Below are 22,381 nucleotides of genomic sequence, written 5' to 3' on the forward strand. Positions count from 1 at the left end.
CCCCCCCCCCCCCCCAGTGCAACCCCGTCAGCTAGAGCGATGCACCCAAGTGCTGTTCAGCATTTCCCTGCTCCCCATCACCAGCTGAGTAAAACCCCAGCCCGGCTTTAGGTAAGAGAGGCTGGCAGCGCCGCTTCCGTGAGGCCCAGAGCGGATGTCGGGGCTGCTCCCCACCCCCCCGGGCTGGGATAAGACTTTGATATGATTCTGTATCTCGGGGGGGAATCTATGTGATGAAATCTCCCCCAGTTGGCCTCTCCCACGAGCTGACAGGAATTTCCTGTTCAAACCAGCAGAGGAACTCGGGTTAGCTCCTTCAGGGCCAATCTTGGTGGGAAAAGGCACAAAAAAGCAAGAAGGCAGAAGCTGCTTTTTTTCTGAGCCTGGACGACTTGGGGTCCTGGTTCTGCTCCATTGGTAGCTGGGGGAGGGGTCTTCTGTGGCTTCTTAGTTGCAGCTCTCAGGGCTGGTTCAAGGGCTCTGAGTACAGATCTTTCAGAAAGGCTGGGGTGACCTGCATTCCACAGAAAGGAGGGGCTGGGAGAGGCTCTGGCTCAGGTTTGCTCAGGAGCACAAAGACAGGCTGGAAAGACAACCCAGAAAACCCAGCCCCTGCAGCCAGCCCCCTGACAACGCTCCTTCTTTCCTGTCTGTCAACAGACAACACCGAGGGCCTTCTGGCGCAGGTGCTGGGCTGATGCCGCACGACGCAGAGGCCGGGCTTCCCTGGCTGTGGCCCCGTGGAGCTCCCAGGCAGAGGGAGCCGATTTTTAAACAGGTCTCTGGAGTTCTATGGAGTCAATGCCCGGAAGGGGAGTGTGGGCAGTGTGGGGGTTGGGGGGTGGGGGGATGGTTACAGGCTCTGGGTGCATATTCCCTCCCTAGTGGCACAAATCACGTGCTCTGGCTATCCTTTCTCCAAAGGAAAACCCTCACCTCTTCTGGTTGACTTGCCCACTCTCACTGCCTCACAGACATGGGTCTCCCCATCTCCTCTGGCCATCTTCCATCTCCCCTGACACCACCTTTTTAGGGTCCACTGGACACCTGGGTGAAAATCAAAGACCCATTTGGGCTTGTGCACCAGTGGGCATCTGGAACTTATCAGCATGATGACTGGTGAGGTCATTTCTTGGGGACTCTGCAAATGTTTGCCTTGGTCAAGAATAAAGGTGTGTGTGGAGGGGAAAGGTCGGGTCAGCCAGGGAAAGAGCGGAGGGGCTGGAAGCGGCTGCTGCTGCAGTCTGGTGACCAGGGGCTTGCTACCACCCAAACTCTAGCAGTCCTGGGCAAATGGCAGCCTTTGGAATGGGACTGCAGGGGCTCTGTCCCTCCTCACCAGCCTTCGAGAGTGGCTCGTAGCTTTTCTCCCCCTTAATGATCTGTTCTCCCGCAGGCGAGGAGCTGATGGGGTTGAGGGCTGGGGGTCTGGAAGAGGACCGATGGCCGCAGAGGCACCGTCACAGGAGACGCCAACAGGCTGCAGATGCCTTGCAGGCTGTGACGGGTCCACGGCGGAGAAGCAGTTGCCTCGGCGACGCTAATGGAAAGCAGGCCTGGGAGAGGTCCAAGAACCCCCATGGGCTGAGTTATCTACCCCCTTTGCCGCTCCCCTCGCCTCCCCACCACCAGCCTCAGATCAAACTCCCCGAATATTTATAAAATCTCAACCAGAAACAGAGAAAGTCAGCCGCCCAGCCAGGCGTCTGCCCACGTCCTTCCGGAGCTGCTCGGGTGACAGTCTCCAACGTGGCTCATTATTCTAGTTTTCTTCCTTGCAGGGAGCAGGGCAACCAGAGCGGGAGAGAGAAAAGAAAAATGTTTACTTTGCCCTATTCTGGCTGATTTCTGAATCGGGGAATTTACTTGGAGTTTAGGGGCCTTATTTTGGGCAGGTCACCCTGTCCCTATCCCCTAGTGTCCCTGGGCCACTTCCTGCTCTTCTGTCCCCAGTCTGTTTTTTGTTTGCTCCCACCCTCTGTAAAAGGGGGCTCCGACCTAGCCTCTCCGCTTAGTTACTTCATGGCTGCTTACTCGGCCCCTTCCTGCTGTGGCCCACCAGCTTCTCGTCAGCCCCTGGGAAAATCAGAAGGGACACTTGTTAAGATGTGAATCGGGGCTTCCAAAATGAAAATGCAAGGGATTATGGGGATTGGTAGCTGGAGGAGCTGGCCCCCGGCCGTCGGGGAGCAGGAAATGGGCTTTTTCTCTCTGGAGAAAAGGGGAGACAGCAGGGAATTGGGGCTGGCCTGCGAAAATCTGGGTGACCTCTGATGATCACTCTTTTCCAGGTGGTTATTAAAGTGGATAGCAAAGAACTTGAAAGACATAAGGTATACAGACGTGGGCTGTAGCCTGGACTCTGTCCTGCTGATCAACAGGGAGGCACCATTTGTCATTTGAGGAGGATATCACGTGATTGTCTTTCATGACTGCCCCATCCTTTGAGTGACAGAGACTTCTGTGTGGAGAGGCAGCAGGGATTTGTGGCAAGTCCGAGATTGGGTCAAGAGGGCTGAATGTAATTCCGCCAGGTTCAGCCTGGCTTTGTAATAAAATCTTTGTCTCTCTTGGTTTTACCTTTAAAAAAATGAGGGTTGGGCTGGATGGTCTTTAAGACTTCTTCCAGTCCTGTGATCTTTATATAACAAGCAAAGAATAATAATGTCATATGGTATAAAGGACTACCATGAACATAATTCATTTGACCAAATGTGGGGTCCAGGTGATAAAAAATACAGGTGAGAAAGCAGGGGAAGGATTAATGGAAGGTATTGGGACCCTTTCATGGGGTTGGAGCCTCAAGTGTCTCTTGAAGGATGGAAGGGATTTGGACAGAAATAAGGAGCAAGTTGAACCGGAGAAGATGAACAGGTGTTGGGAGCAGGGGAGGAGCCTGGGGGAGGAGGCGAGGTAGGTGGAGTCAAGCTAGGTGTTGGGAAACACTGTAAGGTAAGGGTCAATAGAGAGGGCTGGCCCAGGCCATGGGGGAGGAGCGTGAGTGTAGGAGAAACAGAGGCTCTCCCACTTCTCTGGAGATCAGTGGACCTGCTTTGAGTGACTCCCACCACCACGCAGCAGTGAGAGGTGAGAGGAAACCAGGTTGGTAAGTGGAGGTCAGGACCCTAGGCCATGGGCTCCTATGGCCTCAAGGAGGCTTCAGGGTCTGGCTGAGGGATCTGACTTCTCAGAGAGAGCCCTTTTGTCACCTTTCTGACAAGAAGGCCAGCCAAGTGGCACAGACTGGTGGGGATTAAAGTCAGGGAGTGTGAGAGGAAGAAAACAAGCTCCGTACTGTGTCAGGAGTGTGAGATGGTGATACGTGAATGACCCCGAGGCACGAGGTGTCGGGCAGAGGCCCAGCCTGGGACAGGGAGGTGCTGGGCATCCTGAGGACTCTTCTAGGAAACCTCTGGTTCTCTTCCTTCTAGTTTTCACTGGCCTCCCTCATTCCCACTAAGCACTGGCCTCAGCCTAGTGATGAGAGTGGCCCACACATCAGGGGGCTGCTCTGGCTCTCCTCCAGCCACGGCCTGGTAGCCATGGGCCAGGTGTTCACAGGTTAGAGGGCCATTTCCCCAAGAGCCACACATGTCCTGCTGCTGGCCCTTGCTTCAGGTACTGGGATCCTGGCGTCCCCTCCCCAGTTCCCTTGTAGAAATAGTCCGAGTATATCCAAGGCTAGATCCTCTTGGCATTCCCATCTGTGACCTGAGATCTCCAAGGGAAATGATACAGAGATGAGAACAGAGCCATGCCAAGAAAGAACCTTGAAGAAATGGGTCTGGTTGGAAGGGACTGAGAAAGGCAAACGACCATGAGAAGGAAGCAGAGATGTCAAAGAGGGAGGGAAGAAATGTGGAAGAGTGCGCCATCATGGAAACCATGAGAAAAGACTATGGAAGGCGTGTGTCAGGGACAGCAGAGGGCTCAAGAGAATGAGAACTAAGAACAAAGTCACTGGGGTGATCGAGGGAGCTGTTCAGTGGAGCAGCAGGGGCAGAAAACCACCCACATCTATAACAGTGTCTTCCCTATGCTGGTCACTGTTCTAAGTGCTTCCCACATATTAACTCATTGTATCCTGACAACAGTCCCTGTTTGCAGATGAGGAAATTGAGGGGCAGAGTGCTAAGTATTCCAAGGTCACACAGCTAGAACAAGGCAGAGATGGGGTTTGAAGCTTATGAGACCAATGTGGTATAGATCACTACACGCTAGCCAGGCCATAGCTAGTCTGTGGGCAGGACGTGAGGGTGTGGTGCCAAGTGGCGGGGCCTCCCTGATGTGACTTCCGCCACGTCCAGAACTGCCCATAAGGTGTCCATGTCCACCATTTTCCAGAAGACTGAGACTAAGGAAGAAGAGGGGATAAATCAAAAGGGGAAATGAAATGAAAAACCTGGAGCCTGGGCCCGGTTTTGTCCTGGGATAGTGGGAGCTGGAGGAAGCCTCTGGAGGGGTAGCTCAAGTGACTGTTCGGCAGGAAATCAGTGCCTCCTGAGATGTCACTTTTCAAAAGCCCCCTTCAAAGCTCCATGCTTGCCCTGCTGGGCCCTTTCCCTCTCCCCAGTCTCCAGTGTTGCCACCCACTCCCAGTTCTCTTCCAGCTCCTCTTCCTGGGCTGATGGCCTTGAAAAGGCCCTTAGCAGATCCCTGTGCCCTTGACTGTGGGGGCGTGTGCCACCTTCAACAGCCATGAGCATTTGCTCCTTTGCATTTTCTTTCCTGGGTGCTTTGGTAGTGGGGTCAGCCAGCCCCATCAGAAAGGATGCCTGTGGGGAACAGAAGCTGGGGTCAGAGGTTGTGCCCCGCACAGCAAACCCAGTTCTATCTAGGCTGATTTGGGAGTATGCTCAGAAATCATGCAAATAGGATTGCCAGATAAAATAAAGAAAACCAATGCAATTGGGATTTTGAACAAACAGGGAATAATTTCTCAGCATAAGTGTGTCCCAAATATTTTATGGACCATACTTATACTAATATATACATTAGTATATACATATATATATATACACACACACACAGTAATAAATCTATATATTCACTGCTTATCTGAAATATTATATATATATTTTTTCACTGTTTATCTGAATTTCAGACTTAAATGGTGTTCTCTATTTTTATTTGCAAAGTCTGGCGATGCTACCCTCAAACACAAAGCTACAGCCTGGCTCCCAGGACTCTGTCAAAGAGAAGGCCAGGCGGTGCTATGCCTTTGATCTAGTGGACCTGCTTAAGTCCTTGTACTCCAGGAATAAAAGAAATCTCTGAGCTGCCTTGGTTCATTGTCTGAGAAGCTCAAGTGCCAAGTTAAGAGGTCCCTCCCCCAGCCCCCTCTGCCTACATCTCCGTGGGTGGTAACCACAGAGGGGCAACGGGGGAGCTTGGCGATTTGGAAGCAGCTGGACAAAGGTCTTGAAACAGAAGGCCGGGGGCTAGTCGCTCACATGGGAGACTCTGAAGTGACTTGTTTTTAGACCCTTGAATTCTCAAGGTTGAGTAAGGCCATGCGTACAAAGGGAAATTGGTGGTGGTCTCGCTAGAGGGAAACCAGGCCTACAACCCAGTTCACTGAGTACCTCACTACTTCCAAAAGCTAGGTAGGGCAGAACACAAACCTGTTAGATATCTCTCAAGTGCACTCTCCCGTCCTCCCTTCTCTTGTCACCCCTGGATCTGCCATGTGTCAGAAGGCACATGGATGGGGCGGGATGTGTTAATCCAGACCACTTTCCCTGAACGGCTTTGTGAACTTTGGTCCTCGTGGTCCTGTGACCTACTCCTTCCAACTTGGTCATGGAAGGACTCACTTCAAGGCCTTTTCCCTATGAATTAATATATTTTTTTGAGGAAAGAGATTATCAAAAGACATTCAGGACCTGGGACTCAGATGTGAAGCTTCGTTTGTTTATTTTGAATGAATCGTATAGCTGGTCTTACATGAAGTGAGCTGTTAGGTTCTGAAAATCTCTGTGAAGGCTGCCATGTCACGCTATCTGTGAGGGAAATTACTTTATTCATTTTTGCTCTCTTTGCTTTCACCACGATTAACAATGAGTTCTAACAGCTATAGCCACATTCTGCTGTGTGGGCAGCAATGGGTTCGATGCCAAACACACATCACAGAATCGGGAAGGTCAGTGTGTTTTTCAGGAGTTTGCCGGATGCAAATGAGCCAGCTTGAAGTCCCACAAAGCAGCGGGCACACCCAACATTCCCTCTGAGTTACAATAATCTAGGCAAGAGATGACGGTAACTTTGACCAATGAAGCAGCAATCGAGGTGGTAAGAGGTTGTTGGATTCTGGATTTATTTAGAAGAAACTGCCAACAGGATTTGCTAATGGGTTAGATGTGGGGTGTGAAATCCCCAGAGGAGGCAAGGATGACTTCGAGACTTTTGGCCCGAACAGTGGGAAGGATAGAATTACCCTGTAAAGACATGGGGAGGCTGAGAAAGGTGCGTGTTGGGGGAGGTGAATCAGAGTTTGATTCTGGATACAGTAATCCGAACATGCCCAGTAGATATCCCAGTGGAGGTGTCAAGTGGGCACTTAGCTCTGCAGTTCTGGAATTTAGGGGAGACGGCCAGGCCAGAGATTCAATTTGGAAGCTGCCAGCAGATAGATGTCATCTAAAGCTGTGAGACAGCCAGGAAATCATGGAGAGCGAATGAAGATAGAGAGAAGGGGTCTGAGGGTGGAGCCCTCAGCAACACTGAAGAGCCATGCTCCCCGTTCAGTGGCCAGGTGGGTCACCCACAGCAAGGGCTGGTTCTTTTAGGGTGCAGGTTTTCTAACTCAAGAATAGGCTCGGGAGTGAGTGATGGCTATAAGGTGGATTGCAGACCTGTTCTACTGGACCTGGAAGAGCTATTCAGGGAGACAGGCAGAACGTGGTGCCCCTACAACCAAGCTTCCACCTAGTGAGGCGGGCCAGGAGACTGAAGGTGTGCACAGTGGGAGCCCCTCTGAGCACACGGAAGCCGGGCTACGGAGATAGGAGATCTTCATGCGAGATGGTCGTGTGCTGGGGATCTTTGAACCAAAGGTGTGGGCTAGACGGTATCTCACGAAGTGGGTGCCAAGAGGCTGGCTATGCTTGGGCAGGGGGTGCCGTAAGGAAGGGTCTAGGTAGATGAAGTGGGAGAAGGCAGAGAAGAATGTTTCAGTGCAGAGAGTGGGCTCTGCCGTCAGGCTGATGTGGGCTCAGCTCGGGCAAGCTACTACGCCCTGCTATCCGTAAGGAGCTGAGCATCGTGCCTGCAAATGCCCGGTGATCCATAAACGGTAACTGCTAGTGTTTTAATGCTCACTCACCATTTTAGGGCACTGTGTCTATATCCAGGCCTATTCAGACAGAGATTGGAGGATATATTTCAGAAAAAGCAAAGACAGCACACCGACCCTCTAAGACATGAGTTTGGTTTTTAGAAATAGCTGTACTGGGGCGCCTGGGTGGCTCAGTCGTTAAGCGTCTGCCTTCAGCTCAGGGAGTGATCCCGGTGTTCTGGGATCGAGCCCTGCATCGGGCTCCTCCGCTTAGAGCCTGCGTCTTCCTCTCCCACTCCCCCTGCTTGTGTTCCCTCTCTCGCTGGCTGTGTCTCTCTCCGTCAAATAAATAAATAAAATCTTAAAAAAAAAAAAAAAAGAAATAGCTGTACTGAAGTTTTGCCTTCCATACAAGGAGGACATTTATCTTTATGCAGTGGGGAGCAGCTCCCGTACTGAGAGAAACACCCCTTGGGAGACCCTGGCTCTCAGTAAGAACACACTCTCTTGTCTCCAAGCGTGACAAGAAAGGGAGGAAGGCAAAGCAACAGAGTTCAAAGCACAGCCCCAGGAAGGTGGGGCAGATGGACCGAGTCGGTCACTGTATTAGCAAACGGGCTGACATCAGCTGCAAGACACTAGGGAGGTACCGTCCGGCACATTCTTTTTAGAGGGAGGACTGGAAGTGCATCCCGGGACCAGCCTCACGCTTTCATTTTGAGAGGAAACAGAGGCTTGGAGCAGGGAAAGAATCACCTGCGGTCAAACGGCTGGTGGGTTGAAGGCTAAGACCAGGTCCGGGAAGGCAGAGGCTGTGGAGTGAGATCTGGGTGAGGTGTGAGGAAGGTGTGAAGGGCAAAAGGTAGGAACCCTGGCTTATGGTCCGGGATGTAGAACCCCATTGCAATGACCTGCCCAGGATTGGCTTTTTTATTCTTTTTAAGTAAAAATCAGAGGAACAATGAGTGAAATCATTAGAATAATACTTTTACATTTTACTGTGGAAGCCTCTGGACGAAAGGACTGAGGATTTGTCCTTGGTTATTTCTTTTTGTAGCTGGCCTTCATTTTTAAAACGCTTGAAACCATGGGTGATGGGGATTAAGGAGGGCACTTGCTGTGATGAGCACCGGGTGTTCCGTGTAAGTGATGAGTCACTAAATTCTACACCTGAAACTAACATTACACTGTATGTTCACTAACTGGAATTTAAATAAAACCTTGAAAAAGAAAATAAATAAATAAATAAATACAATGATTAAGATCATGGACAAGGCCACAGGACAAGAAAGGCGCAGGGCTTTGCTCTAGTTATCCTGTGGCAGGGCAGCTAATTTCTTGTGTTCCAATGAGCCTGGACCACACAAACCTGGCATCGTCCCCCTCTCTCCTTGCCCCGTGGTGTCTCCTCTTGAGTTACAGTCATCATGGAGATCAGGTTGGCTCTCTGGCTTTTAGGCTAAAGGTCAAGGCGTGAAAAGACTTGGAAATAAACTGGAAAATCTGCTTCCCTCTCCAGAACTCCCTGTCAGCTTTTAAGCTCCTTCTGTTTATACAAGTCTTGGAGAGGGCATTGGTCTCTTGTGTTCTGACATAGGCGCTGGCCTCTTAAGCTTGCTTTCCAGTGAATCTCAGCAAAACACAAACAGAATGACCTTGTTTATTCCTCCTTTATCCAGAACTTTTTTCTAAATAAAAGAGAGTTAAATGCTTTCTCTTGCTTTTGAAATATACACACACCGAGATCTGTTGTACGAAGGCAGTGGTGAGCGTAGCAAGGAACATGGATTCCGAGTCCAAGAGTTGGCTCACCCAGCCCAGGCCCACGTCTGACTCCTCACTGGCCTTACATCAAGCCCGTGCCCCAAATCAAGGTCCTAATATTGCCTCCAGCACAACCAATCCAACAATAGAGTTCGTAGGAGTAATACTGATCTAATTTTTAAGAGGCAGTGATGACTCCGACCCAGAAGCTCTAAAGTACTGAGGCCCAGTCCTTCTCTGAGAATGTTTCCCTGCATCTCTCAGCACCAGCCATGCCCACGGCTTTACTGTCTCTATCTAGAAAGTAAGACTCATTCCTCATCACCAGGCACCATGGAAATGATGCCAAGAGATTTGCTTTAGAACACGGGTTTTAAGCTTCACGCATCCTCCACCTTCCTGCAAAGGTCTTGATATCTCATTCTCCAAAACCTGGAGATCCACAAAGGATGAAGTTGGCTGCCTGGTGGGCAGTTTCGTTGCCCGGCGGCTGCTGGTTTCTAGAATGAGCAGGGCAGAGGCCCGTAGTGGTTGCCTAGCCTTCCTTTTTGGGATAATCCCAGCTCAACAAGGGTGTGTGTGTGGGGGGGAGGTCATAGGTAAAGGGACATAATGTGTTCTGGAATCTAGTAGGCAAGGTTTTGAGATTTGGTGGTTAATTTCAACTTAATGAATGGGGTCCCAAACCCAAAGAAGCACTCACTGAGCTCATTTCACTCCAAATCAGGGGGACCCCAAACTTTTGTAGGTTCTCAGTCTGGGGGAGACATGCAGTCTGGGGACCTCCAGAGAGACATCAGAGGGGACTCGTATAAGTTTTGGAGTCAGACAGACCCAAGTTCAGATTCTGGCCCCACTATGCAGAAGCTATATGAACTTGAGCAAGTCAAGTGACTTCTCAGAGACTCAATTCCTTCATTTTTCAATTCTAAAACACATCCTCATAGAATTCCTGCTTCAGTAATTTTGACAGAATACCCCTGGCTAAGTAGTAAGGTGAGGCATNNGAAAGAGTGTGCCCCAATGCCTGGCACAAACCAGGTGCTATCACTTGTTATCTCAGCCCATTCCTGTGGTCTCGCATTAAGGAAATTGTCATTCTTGAGAAGCTTCTTGGAAGCTAAGGTCTTTTTAAAGACTTTTTTTTCTAAAGTAGGCTCCATGCCCAGTGTGGAGCCCAAAACAGGATTTGAAATCATGACCCTACAATCGAGACCTGAGCTGAAATCAAGAGTTAGACATTTGACCAATTGAGCCACCCAGGTACCCCTAGTTAAAGACTTATTAAGGCAACTAGAAAACCAGTCAAAGACACATTTGCCTTTTCTTTAACCTCAGAGTGGGTTTGGATAAGACTTCTCTCACCCTCCTGCCCCTTTAACTCCTTGGCCTGTTTCCCCAGTACCCCCACACTCAGTAGCTTGAGACAAAAAAAACCCTAGCTAAATTGGCAGGCTTTCCGCCCTCTTTGAGGACCTCTGGAATTGACTAATGAGGTCACCACAGGTGCCGTCTTGCCACTAGCCATGAAAAAAAAAAAAAAATCTATTGTCTGTTGGAGAACGGTAATAGGAGAAACATGCCCAGAACCTGGTACTGTGGGAATCTCAAACCACAGGGCTGTTTCAGTAACACATTTCTGTTTCACCAGCCCACGGTCCACTGACCATTAGGCTGGCCTGATGGATTCAGCATGGGGGTCTGTGTGCTCTGGTCTCACTCTGGAAGCCCTCAGAGCGCTACCTCCACGGGCTGCTAAAGTACTGGATGGGAGGACAGGAGCCATCTTTTAGGAGAAGTCAACAATGATTTCTCAGTTCTATTATTTTAAATAATGTCCAGTAGGTGGGACGTGGTTTTGAGGGCTGAGCATTCAAACCATGTGGCCAGCGGTGTTGTTGGTGAGGATGTAGTTGCTTGCCATCCTTGGCTTGCTAGAGTCAGGGTGAGGCTAGAGGGAAAAGCTTAGGATTCCCTTCAACAGGTAAGCGAGCATAGATACATAGATAGATAGATAGATGATAGATTGATCGATCCCAGAAAAATGTGCTGCATGTTCTTGTTTTCCAGGATACATGGAAGGAACTGGGTACCAGAGTGAAGCTCAGTCTTCATCTCAGTCTTCAGCTGAATGCAAGGTCTTCCACCTGGTGGCCCAGAAACATGCATAGGTTGAGACCTGGGATCTGAACAGTGTCTGGAGGCTCATTAAAATATCAGGTTTCTGGGACACCTGGGTGGCTCAGTCAGTTAAGCATCTGCCTTCAGCTCAGGTCATGTTCCCAGGGTCCTGGGATCACGTCCTGCATTGGGCTCCCTGCTCAGTGGGGAGCCTGCTTCTCCCTCTTCCTCCGCTGCTTCCCCTGCCTGTGCTCTCTCTCCCTCCCTCTCTCTCTGTCAAATCAGTGAATAAAATCTTAAAAAAAAAACAACAAAAAACCCATCAGGTTTCTGAGGGGAGTTTGGGGGATTCATATATTCATTCAGCGAGTACATGCTGCAGCTTTGTTCCCAGCGAGAATGACAGATAATAAACAACAGAGACACAGCTCATGTGTTATTTGGTGCTAATTTTATGGAGAAAAATCAGTCAGGTAAGGGGGGGGGTAGGGAGTCTTTAGGTAGGAGTACCAGCAAAGGTAGGGTGTTTTGTTTCTTTACATAGAATGTCAGTGAAGACCTTCTTGAGAAGGGAACAAGCCAAGATACAGGGTTGGGGGAGGGCAGTCAGGGAGAAGGACTAGCAAGTACTCGGGCACTGAGGCAGTCAGGAACCTGGCTTCCTTGAGGAGTATCAAGGAGTCCAGTGTGGCTGGAGAGGAGGAGAGAAGGATGGGGAGACAGAGGAGGTGAGGACTGAGAAGGGGCAGGGCTAGGCCACTGTGAGCCTCTGGCTTTTATTAAATAAGATGGGAGCCACAGGAGGATTCTGAGCAGAGGGGTGACAGGAGCCGATGTACATGGATTACCCTGGCTGCTGGTGCCCCACAGCTAGGTTCGAATCCTGACTACAGGGACAAAGGGGTATTAAGATTGAAGTCACCAACAGGAAGGTCAGTCATGGAAGCCAGGACTCACTGGGAGGTCAGGACAAGCAGCAGTCAAGCATGAATGACAGCCCAACTCCAGAGGCCAGGTGATAGTCTGCAGGTGGGCAGTGGGGGGTACCCCGGGAGTTACCTGGGTGGCTAACCGGAATCAGGAGCACCAGGCCAAGAAACCAGGAAACAAGGAGCTGGGTCCCAGACAGAGCATAAAGAAGGGGCTCTCCAAGAGATACAACTGAAGAAAGTGCCCAGCTGCAGGGACAGCTCAAGAGCAAATGACCAAAGCCTACATTTTATTTCAAGAGTCTCAATGGACTTCGTGAAGAGCAGGCTTTAGCTTCCAACAAGGTAGAAAGCAAGGCAGCTGCTGACACACTCCTACTTGCAAGACGTGAAGTCTGGGAGGTAGTTGGGCAGGGTCCATGAGGCAAGGTTGGGCTGATACGTGGGAGAGGGAATTTAAACCCACTGTAGGGTTGAGAGACTGCAGGGAACTACTAGACACTTAGCAGAACCCATTAGTGTATTTGAGTTAGAGATAATATCTCAAAAGGTTGACCAGACATTTAAAAATGGATTACAAACATCTCTGCTTCTAAGCCAGAAGCTTAGACACAGGACATGGGACAAAAACCAAGGTCTTGAGGCCAAGTTTCTGTATGGAGTATGAACTAGCTATGAACCCTGCCTCTGAGGGGGTATGTAGGCTAACAAACTACTCCAGAATGGCATGTTTTCTAGTTCTTGGGATGGTGCTTTATAGGTTTATTCTGCTAGGCAGTGAGATAAAATCAATGTTCACTTCCTGTGTCTTCCTCCAGCAGCCCCTTCTTCCCGTTAGAGACTGTTCACTCTTATTTTTCTCTTCTTCTAACAGTCTTGATTATCTGGCTCTTGAGTGAGGACCTGAGCTGGGGGTGTCTTTCAAAAACAGTGAGCCAATAACCAACCAAAAAAACAATTAATAACTGACCAAACAACAAACCAACTAACCAAACTTGGTAGACAGAACAATGGTCCCTTAAGGATGTCCATGTCCTAATTCCTGGAAAACATGCATATGCTACCTTACAAGGCAAAGAGGAATCGAGTTTGCTAATTGGCTGGCTTTAAAATAGTCATATTGTCCTGGATTATCTGCGAGGGTCCAATGTAAGTACAAGGGTCCTTAAAAATAGAGGGAAGCAGAATAGGAAATCAGGGTGATAAGATGTGCGAAGGACTCAACGCCCCACTGCTTTCTTCGCAGATGGAGGAAGGGGCCATGAGCCAAGGAATGTGGTGGCCTCCAGAAGCAGGAAAAGGCAAGGGAAGCGGGTTCTCCCATGGAGCCTCCAGAGAGGAACGCCGTCCTGCCAACGCCCTGATCTCAGCCCAGTGACACCGTATCAGACTCCTGACCTCTGACACTGTAAGATAACGAATTTGTGTTGTTTAAGCCACTAAGTCTGTGGCAATGTGTTCCAGCAGCAATAGGAAGGGAGCACGGTGACCACCCAAATTCTCTGTCCCACTCAGTCCTCCTGGTACTACAGCACGTGGGGCCCTCAGCCTGGGTCTCTAGCCTTAGAGCACAACGTCACCTGTGTGGTGCTTACCATTCCTTGACCGTCCCTGCCTCTCACGTCTGCCAGTGTTCAAGACTCCTCCTTTTTTCTTAATTTTTAAAAGTTTTTAAAAAAGATTTTATTTCTTTGTTTGAGAGAGAGAGTGAGAGAGAGAGCACGAGTGGCTGGAGGGGCAGAGGGAGAAGCAGACTCCCTGCTGCGTGGGGAGCAGAATGTGGGGCTCGATCCCAGGATACGGGATGATGACCTGAGCCAAAGGCAGATGCTTAACTGACGGAGCCACCCAGGTGCCCCCAAGGCTCCTCCTGAAAGGGTTCTTATGTCTTATATTTGCACAGAGCTTTCAGGCTTACAGAGCACGTTTAGTGGTTGGCGTGAAGTTGAGAAGAAACAACATACCTGTGAGTGCTTTGCAAGCTGGAAAGCGAACACAAGCATGAAGTAGTGAGAGATTTTGTGTGTGTGACTCTCCAGGCATCCAGCCCAAGGCCTCTGACTGCCCACAGGGCTTCTCCCCTCAGGACGCTGGCCACAGTGTCCTAGATGGTAGTTCCCTATATACAAAACTTACCCTCTCACTAGGTCTGAAGGGTCTTTGAGGGCAGGGCTCTGGACTTACCATATTGATCCTGGCAACCCTCACAGTGAGAAGCTTAGCTGTGGTACAAGTGGGCATGGGGGTGAAAACAAGAGTCAAAAGGTCACAACAGGTTGCCAAGGGTACTGGCCCACCTCCCTGCTTAGGCACAGCACCCAGACTCAGACTCCCTGATGACGGGGCCATGCTTTTGCCCCTTTAGAGTAGGGTGTTCAGTAAAGAGTTGTTGGAAACACATTTCTCTTAGTACCCTGCCCTGGTTTCTTTTAGGTCCTACCATGAATTTTTCCAGATGCCTCTGGCCCTTGTCTGATCCCAGATCTTCTTCTTTTTCTTCTTCTTTTTTTTCTTTAAGATTTATTTATTTATTTGAGAGAGAGAGAGAGAGAGAGAGAGAGAGGGAAAGGCAGAGGGAGAGGGAGAGGGAGAGAGAGTCTAAAGCAGACTCTATGCTGAGTGTGGAGCCTGACTCAGGGCTTGATTTCACGACCCTGACATCATGACCTGAGCTGAAACCAAGACTTGGACATTTAACCAACTGTACCACCCAGGTGCCCCTGATCCCAGATCTTCTTACCTACAGTCAAAGAGCCCCATGAAGACAGTCTTGATTCTGGGCCCTCTCCTAATCTCAAACTCCTGCATGGGTCCTGCCCTGGGCTCTGCTCCGGGCAGGGCAGTCCTTTGGCTACTCCCTGTTTCTACAGGTTGGGAGAATGGATGCAAAACAAGGAGCCACAAGGCAGAGGGACCTGGGTATGGGGACCCAGGGGCCACCAGGGCAGGCTCACTCTTCCCGCTCGCTGGCACAGCTTGTCCTGTTACTCTGGGCCACTTTAGGTAAATGGGAAAAAAACAATGTCTGTCAGCTATGAAATGAAGCCACCAGGAAAGGAGTGTTATTGCCAAGTGTTCTCAGAGGGCACGACAAACAAAGAAGGTGAAAACCTGTCTTTAACGTCAGGCTCCAGTTCCTGACCGTGGCCCCTGGTGGCCTTCTGTGCACAGAGGTCTGTGGCCCCTTAAAAGAGAGCCCTTGTCTACCTGCCCGTCTTCACTTTTCCAGGCTTCCCCAGCCTGTCGCCTCAGCTCCTGGGTGAGGGGCTCCCAAACGAACAGCCCATGGGCCACAGAGGCTGCTGGGATTCAGGCTGCTGTCAGGCCAGGCTCTGTGGCAAACCTGAGAACCCACAGCAGTGTCGCAGTGTCGCTGCTGGCTGTGCCCTTTCTATAGTGGCATTTCCATCTCCAAGGAGGCAGCCACAGTAATACAGGACGTTCATCGTCTTGCCCTCTGGGCGGGCAGGGGTGTCCCCTAGCAACTGGAGCTGTGATCTGCATATGACAGCACACTGCATCTATTCAGGACTTTCTTTCCCTGCTTTCTTTGAAACAGGCTTGCCCTATACCCAAGTTCCCTGTGAACCCCATACAATGAAAACAGCAGTTGACAGGTTCCCTGTAACTCGTGAAATCTGAGTGCGTCCAAGGGGAGAAAGACAGTGCTCATTACTGAAACACAAAACGAGCCCCTTTCAAGGCACAGCTAGTCGGCCCTCCAGTTTGCTGCCGCTGACCCCACTGCCCTTCCAAGCACAATGAGCAGAGGGAGGAGAGGGAGAGAGAGGTCTTTACTCCTTAAGTTGCCAATTGGTCATCCTCCTAACCCCTATGGGGGCTTCTTCGAACAAACAATTCAGGTGACAGAGGTCAGGGCTCCAGCCCATTCCTTGGGGAGATCTTAGCTCTCCCTGCAGGGACTTTCCCAGGTGAAACAAAGACAAGCTCGAGAAGCCTTAAACAAACTCCTGCCGATGACGCAGAGCAGAAACAGAGAAAGGGGAAATTAGAGGTGCCCGGAATCACAGCACTGGGCCTCAGCCCTTTCATCCAGCCGGATCTCAACACCCTTTTCACACTCCGGGACTGGGCCATGCACTGTGGAAGCCCAGTCATGTCCAAGCTCCAACATGGCAGCTAATGATGACCACCTGGTAACAGGGTTGGGGCGAGAAGCCATATGCGGGGTGGAAACGGCTCTATTTTTGCCCACACTGGCTTTTGGCTGATCAACCAGACTTCTAATATGCAAAATATCAGAAGAGGAGAAAGAAGAGGCAGAGAAAGAAGAAGGAAGAAGGAAGAAGGAGGAGGAGGACTAGGATGAGGACAAGGATGAGGAGGAGGAGAAAGAAGAAAGAAGAAAGAAGTAACTTATGAGGTAGGTCTAAACGGTGCAAACTGTCAAAGGAAGTCTGTGGAGAACTGCCCCCCATTCCCGAGGCTGTCCAGTGAGGGCTCTGGAGGGTCCAACTCTGCTGCTTGAATGGTAAACCCTGTTGTGCACAAAGCAACACAAGCTAGTGTAAATGAAGAAATACGCTGGGGCTCTCGGGCTTACCCCAGCCAGTCCTCAGAAGAGCAAGAGATGGGTAAGCAGGACAGGGCTTTGTTCTTTCATTCCTGATTCCAGAAGCAGTAACTGAGAGTGAGCACACAGCCGTGTTGTGGCAATGATCTCTATGGGTGTACTTGGGGACCACAGGCAGTCATTTAACCACTGGGCCTCTGAGTTTATCATCAAGAAATGCACTGTATCACTTGCAAGTCTGGCCACCCTGCATAGAATATAATGTATTATATATACATAGATAATACATATTATATATACATAGAGTATATACACATATATTCATACATATATATGCAAACATACATATACATAGAACATATATACATATATATATTATAATATGTACTATATATACATAGAATATAATGTGAATGGGGCCCCTAAGTCTATGCAATATGGTGGCTTTGCTTATGGAACTCCTGTCATAGGCCAGGCTAATGGGGGAATCTCAGTAGCCACTTTCACTCTAGTTACAGAGACAGCTAATATGGGAAGATGCGATAAAGACATAGTCAAGAGTGGCCCTGCCTATGGCTGCAACAGGAGGCCTGTAAAAGAAGAGATCAGTGTGGACTATAGTCATTGGGAAAGGCTTTATGAAGAAATTGTACTATCCATGATGAATGGGCTAGAAAACAGAATGATAAAAAGAAAGCATGCAGAGCACAGAGTATTTGCAGGGCAGTGGAACTATTCTCTATAATGGTGGATACATGTCATCAAACATCTGTCCAAACTCATAGAATGTATAACACCAAGACTGAACCCTAATATAAACTGCAGACTTTGGGTGATAATGATGTGTCACTGTGGGTTCACTGACTGTAAGAAATGTACCACTTTGGCAGGGGACATAGATAGTGGAGGAAATTGTGCATGTGTAGGGACAGGGAGTGTGTAGGAAATCTCTTTACTTTCTGTCAATTTTGCTGTGAACATAAAACTTTTCTAAAAAATAAAGTCTATTTAATAACTAAAAAAGAATGAGTCTATTTGGGATATTAACAAAACAAGTATATTGAAAAAGAAGCAAGCAGAGCACATAGGAAGGTAATAAATGGCATGGCCTGACCATAGGTGGTGGGAGGGAGTATGGATTGAAGAGTAATGAGAAATTGAATTGGAGAAGTGAGGTGGGGCAGATGATGAAGAATCTTGAAAGCCAAGCAGAGAAGGTGGGACTTGATTTTGGAGAACATGGGGGGCCTCATAGGTTTTAGGGCTGAGAAGTGATACCAAAAAAATAGTAGGTGTAGAAGGGGAGTTCGAGAAGTGCTTAGAGTGAAGAGAGACGGAACACTCTCCTAGTTATCAAGGCACCAGGAGTTTCTCCAAGCTCAGGAGGTGTATGCTAGGATCTCATGACCGTCTCTGCACAGAGCTGTGGAAGAGCGTGCTTGATCTGGCCAGCAGAGGACAAGATCCTACAGTGCTCCATGAGTATGAGCTTTCTACAAACGGATCGAGGTCACATGGTGAGCGAAGCTGGCATGACAGCACGTGAGACAAGGAGTGCTCAAGCTTGAGAGGCTGGCCTGGCTTTCCTGCTTACTTACTTTGCCACTGTTTGTAATTTGGCCTTGACGTTGTTTTCCTGATATCTAATAAGGATGGTAAATAAGACAGTTCTGCGGACAATAGGCCTTCTTGTGTATTGTTCACCTTCTTGTTTATTCTCTGGATTTTTAGTACAGAGTATAAGAGATGAAAATGTGGTTTTCTGTATCTTGGGAAACAGTCAGTTATTCAACAAAAAGTTATCGATTCTGAGGACAGAGCAGCAAAGAAAAGAAACAAAATCCCCTGCCTTTCCAGGGCTAAGCATTCTAGTAAGAAGCCATGTAAATGAGTGTCTCATCAGTTGTAGGAAATGGGGAATCCTGGAACTGTGCAGCCCGGAGCAGCCAAGTGAGAAGGGTGACAAAAACCAGGGAAATGTGGGGGATTGGCACCAAGAAGAGGGAGCAAGCTTACTTTGTTCTAGAAATGTAGTCCTCAAATTTTCCAGCCAGCATAGCCGAGGGATGCAAGTAGATAAAGCTTCCCTCAGCAACAGTGGCTTGTGGCCACAGTGGTACTAAGGAAGGATAGGAGTAGCAAACACCCTGAGAAAGAAGAGATCTCAGTTACACTCCTTAGCCACGTGGGGTTAACCTGATGGGGGTGTGCAGGGGAGCAGTTGCTTCCTTGGAGCACATTCTCCTAAAAAAGCATCTTTTGAGCAATATCTTAAAAGATAATATTGATATGAAGATGTTAAGCCCATGATGAAAACACATTAGGGAGAAAGCAAGAGTCAGTCTGTCCAGTGTGTAGTGAAGATATTAATGATCAGGCAAGAGATGTGGAGAGAAGCGGGGGCAGGGGGCAAAGAGGTCAGCCTTCTTTATATGTCTGGATATTGGAACCTGGTGAAAGTGCTGGCCAGCTCTTGAGAATTATTGTAAAATGGGGTCAATGGATCAAAGTCACAGAGCGGTGGATCCTATCTCAGTATAAGAAAGAACTTCCTGAGGATGAAAACTTTCCAACAATAGCTCAGACGTCTTCACACAGTAGTGTGTACACCATTCTGGAAGAATTCAAACCCCATGACGGTCATCTGTCAGAGCATCCTGTGTTGAGATGACCAAGCAAAGCCTCTAATGCTTCAAATCTCAGATTCTGGTAATGGAAGGTGGAGGTGTGAAGAGTAAGATGATTGTGAGGACTAGTCTTACCCAGACCCCGGAGAAAAACCTTCCAGCAACAATCATAGGAGCCCAGAGACCAGTTCTTAAAACTGAATGGCAACAGAATCCATTCCCTGCCAGCTCTTCGTCACCAAGGGCTTGGCATTCATTCCTCCGCGTCGTTGTTTGGTGCTTGGAGGCATTTTGAGATGGCCAAAATGGAGAAGTGAGAAGGTGACGTGCCTAGTTCAAGAGGGAGACTTGCCTAGGACTAGAACACAGTGAGGTTTGCTCTCAAGGGGTGCTGCAGAGACTCCCAAGCAGAAAGGCCTGGCTCTGATAGAGTCCGTTCTCCACTGCCCTGGGCCCTCCTTGGTCTCTTTGGAATGGTTGAGCAAACGGCTCTAAATCACCTTTTGCCGGAGGAAGCCTGCTTCTCACAGGAGGGCCTGAAATTGGCCCCCGATAAGGCAGCATGTCCTGTCTGGCTCCCCATCCACACCTTCCCAGCTGGGCCCGCTGTGGATGCTGCCGAGTTCAAAGGCACTGCTTCCCTTGGACCCACATCAAGGACTGGAATGAGAAAAGGGTCCTCTGACCTTCCCATAGTGAAGGATGGGACCACCTTTGTGTTGCATGTGTTGAGAGGGGGAGTAGATTTTTCCTGTCACTATTGTGTTTCCATGCACTGGATGTAGACTATCTGAAAACAATCATCGGAAATAGTCTTTCACCTATGGCCAGAGGCTGGAGCCTGGCCCAGTGTGGGGAGAGGCTGTGTCCACCCAGGGGGAACCTGGTGGCCCGTGTTAAGGACACTCACTAGGGGGCACGGCTGGGCTTTCCTAGCCCCTGCCTGAAACACCGGTCCTCTGTGTGTCCCTTCCAGTGAGGCCACGGGCTCTGATTGCAAGTGCCTTCTGCTTACCAACTCTCTCCACCGGAAACAACCACCCAAAGGCCAAACCTTGTCCTAAGTCCAACAATCCACCTCAATCTCAAAGTTTTCCACTTCTCCTTCAAGCCAGTTTGATAGTCAAGACCATTCCAGGCCTAAAATTCAGCCCTCTCCTGGGCTCTTGGGAAGGTGCCATGCGGTGGTTGGCAAGCCATGTGGGGAGACAGTCGGATTTCCACCCGTCCTGAGGTTAAGGCTGCTGGGTGCTGGTGGTGGGAAGCTGACGAACTCTGTGGCTATAACTAAGGGGTGGGAAGGCTCCTCCAACCAGAGCTCCCCCTCTCAGGGCTGGACCGGCCTCTCTGGGAAAGAGGACCATGCCACATTCTTTCTCACAGGCCTGTCCCAAGCCGGGATAGATCGCCAAGCTCCAGAGGCCCCCTGTTATCAGAAAGTGCCACAGCAGTGCTAACAGGGGCGGTCCAGGCCTCTGCGGTGTGACCTCTCCTGAAAGGAGCCTGGAGAAGCCATGGGCCAACACCCACAGGCTGAAAAGGAGACCGGGTGCATTCAGGAGGGAAAAAATAAGAAGCATGAAGATTTGCACCAGACTGATGCTGGCCACAGCAAGCCTCTCTGCAGGCTTTTCCCACCATTCTCTGCCGGCCCTGAGGTTTCAAGGACCCAGTGGAGAAAAATCAAGCCCCAAGTTGATTATGGCCCAACTTCCCCCAAAGACGTAGATCACCCCTTTTCTTGCCCCAAACACCAGGCAGAGCAAATGCGTTTAATAACCCCGGCCCCTTCCAAGTCCACTCAGGGTACACAGGGCTGCAGCCTGCTTCTCGAACGCGGGCAGCTGTTCTGAAACAGGTTGGGGAAAGTGATCTTTGGCACATAATGAAAAGGGTGTGTATGTGTGGGGGGGGTACCCAAGAACTCTCTATCAGGGCCAATCATATTTTTAATTGCCGAGAATCGGCCCGTGGCTGTTGCTCAAGGCTACAGTGCGCAGGCTTGCCAAGGATCAGAAACTCATTTCAGAGGGGGTAAGAGAGCACGTCCCGAGGACTGTTCATTACCGAGCTGTCATTTCTTATGGGAAATCAGGTGACGCCTCAGCGTTTATACAATCCTCTCCCCACCACCTCTCCGTCTTTCGTTCCCATCTAGAAAGGGAGCAGTGAACTTGAGCAATCTGGGAATTTTGGGTTCTGCCCTCCCCCCGAAGCATGACCGATGGCCCATTTTTCAAGCCAAATCTCCCCCCTTGCAGGCAGCTGTCAGGAAACCACAGAAGGTGCCTGCAGGAGCACAAGAAATGGCTGGCTCTAATCTGGAGAAGAAAATGAATTAACAAGGCAGCTACTTATGGAAGAATGTTTTCTTTCCTTCAGCCTCAGCCTGCATATTTTCACAACATGTGTACTCTGTTACCTTGTCACTTCCCTGTTTTCTTTGGGTAAATAACTGGGCTCTGGACTTAGGGGAAAAAAAGAAAGAAAGCAAGCAAGCAAGCCAGCTCAGGAGTAGCTCCGGGACGGCTTGCCTGGCGGAGCTGGACGGGAAGAAGGAGCATGCTGTGGGCATGAAAGGGGCGCATTGCAAAGCCAGCCCAGCCCGTTCTGGATGCGGCTTTCACTGACCTCTGCGAGTCATGGTGTGGGAGTCAGAGAAGGGAGGGGAAGCCTGCTCCCGCAGCCTCGGGGCCGGCCAGCCCTGTGGCTGGGGGAAATAAAGAACTTTTCTCCTTCGCCAAGTCAAATGGAAAGCCCTCTCTGAACTCGACAGAGTCAACAAGGCCTACTGGGGCTCTACCCCCAGCCTCTGCCTTCCCACGGGCCGGGAGCCGCCAGGGTGAGGGAGGTCGGTGTCCCGGCCCCCTCACTGTGCCTCGGCAGGACCCAGGTCCTTCTGCGGAGCAACAGGAATAGGGTCTTTCTTTGTGGAGATCCATGGCCCGTGTTTGCATGTGTAGGCAACATTCTCCATCTAGAAAATGCCCGAAGGTTTTGAGTCTGTCTTGCAGGGGTGTTGCTCTGTCCTTCTTCACTTCTCTGGATGAGGAATGCTCACCTTGGGCGTCTGTGCCATACACCAGAGGAGTACAAACCACACTGGTTTCACCTGCAGGAAACCTTTTAG

The 22,381-nt window shown here is 49.8% G+C and overlaps 1 protein-coding gene across 7 annotated transcripts in view; it reads right to left on the reverse strand.

Moving 5' to 3' along the window:
• The window catches only part of RAD51B (RAD51 paralog B), a 677,123-nt gene that overhangs the window by 17,733 nt on the left and 637,009 nt on the right, over window positions 1-22,381 (reverse strand). The window lies entirely within an intron of this gene.

Source organism: Ursus maritimus, unplaced genomic scaffold (assembly GCF_017311325.1).
Source record: "Ursus maritimus isolate PB19 unplaced genomic scaffold, ASM1731132v1 scaffold_25, whole genome shotgun sequence".
NCBI classification, from domain to species: domain Eukaryota; kingdom Metazoa; phylum Chordata; class Mammalia; order Carnivora; family Ursidae; genus Ursus; species Ursus maritimus.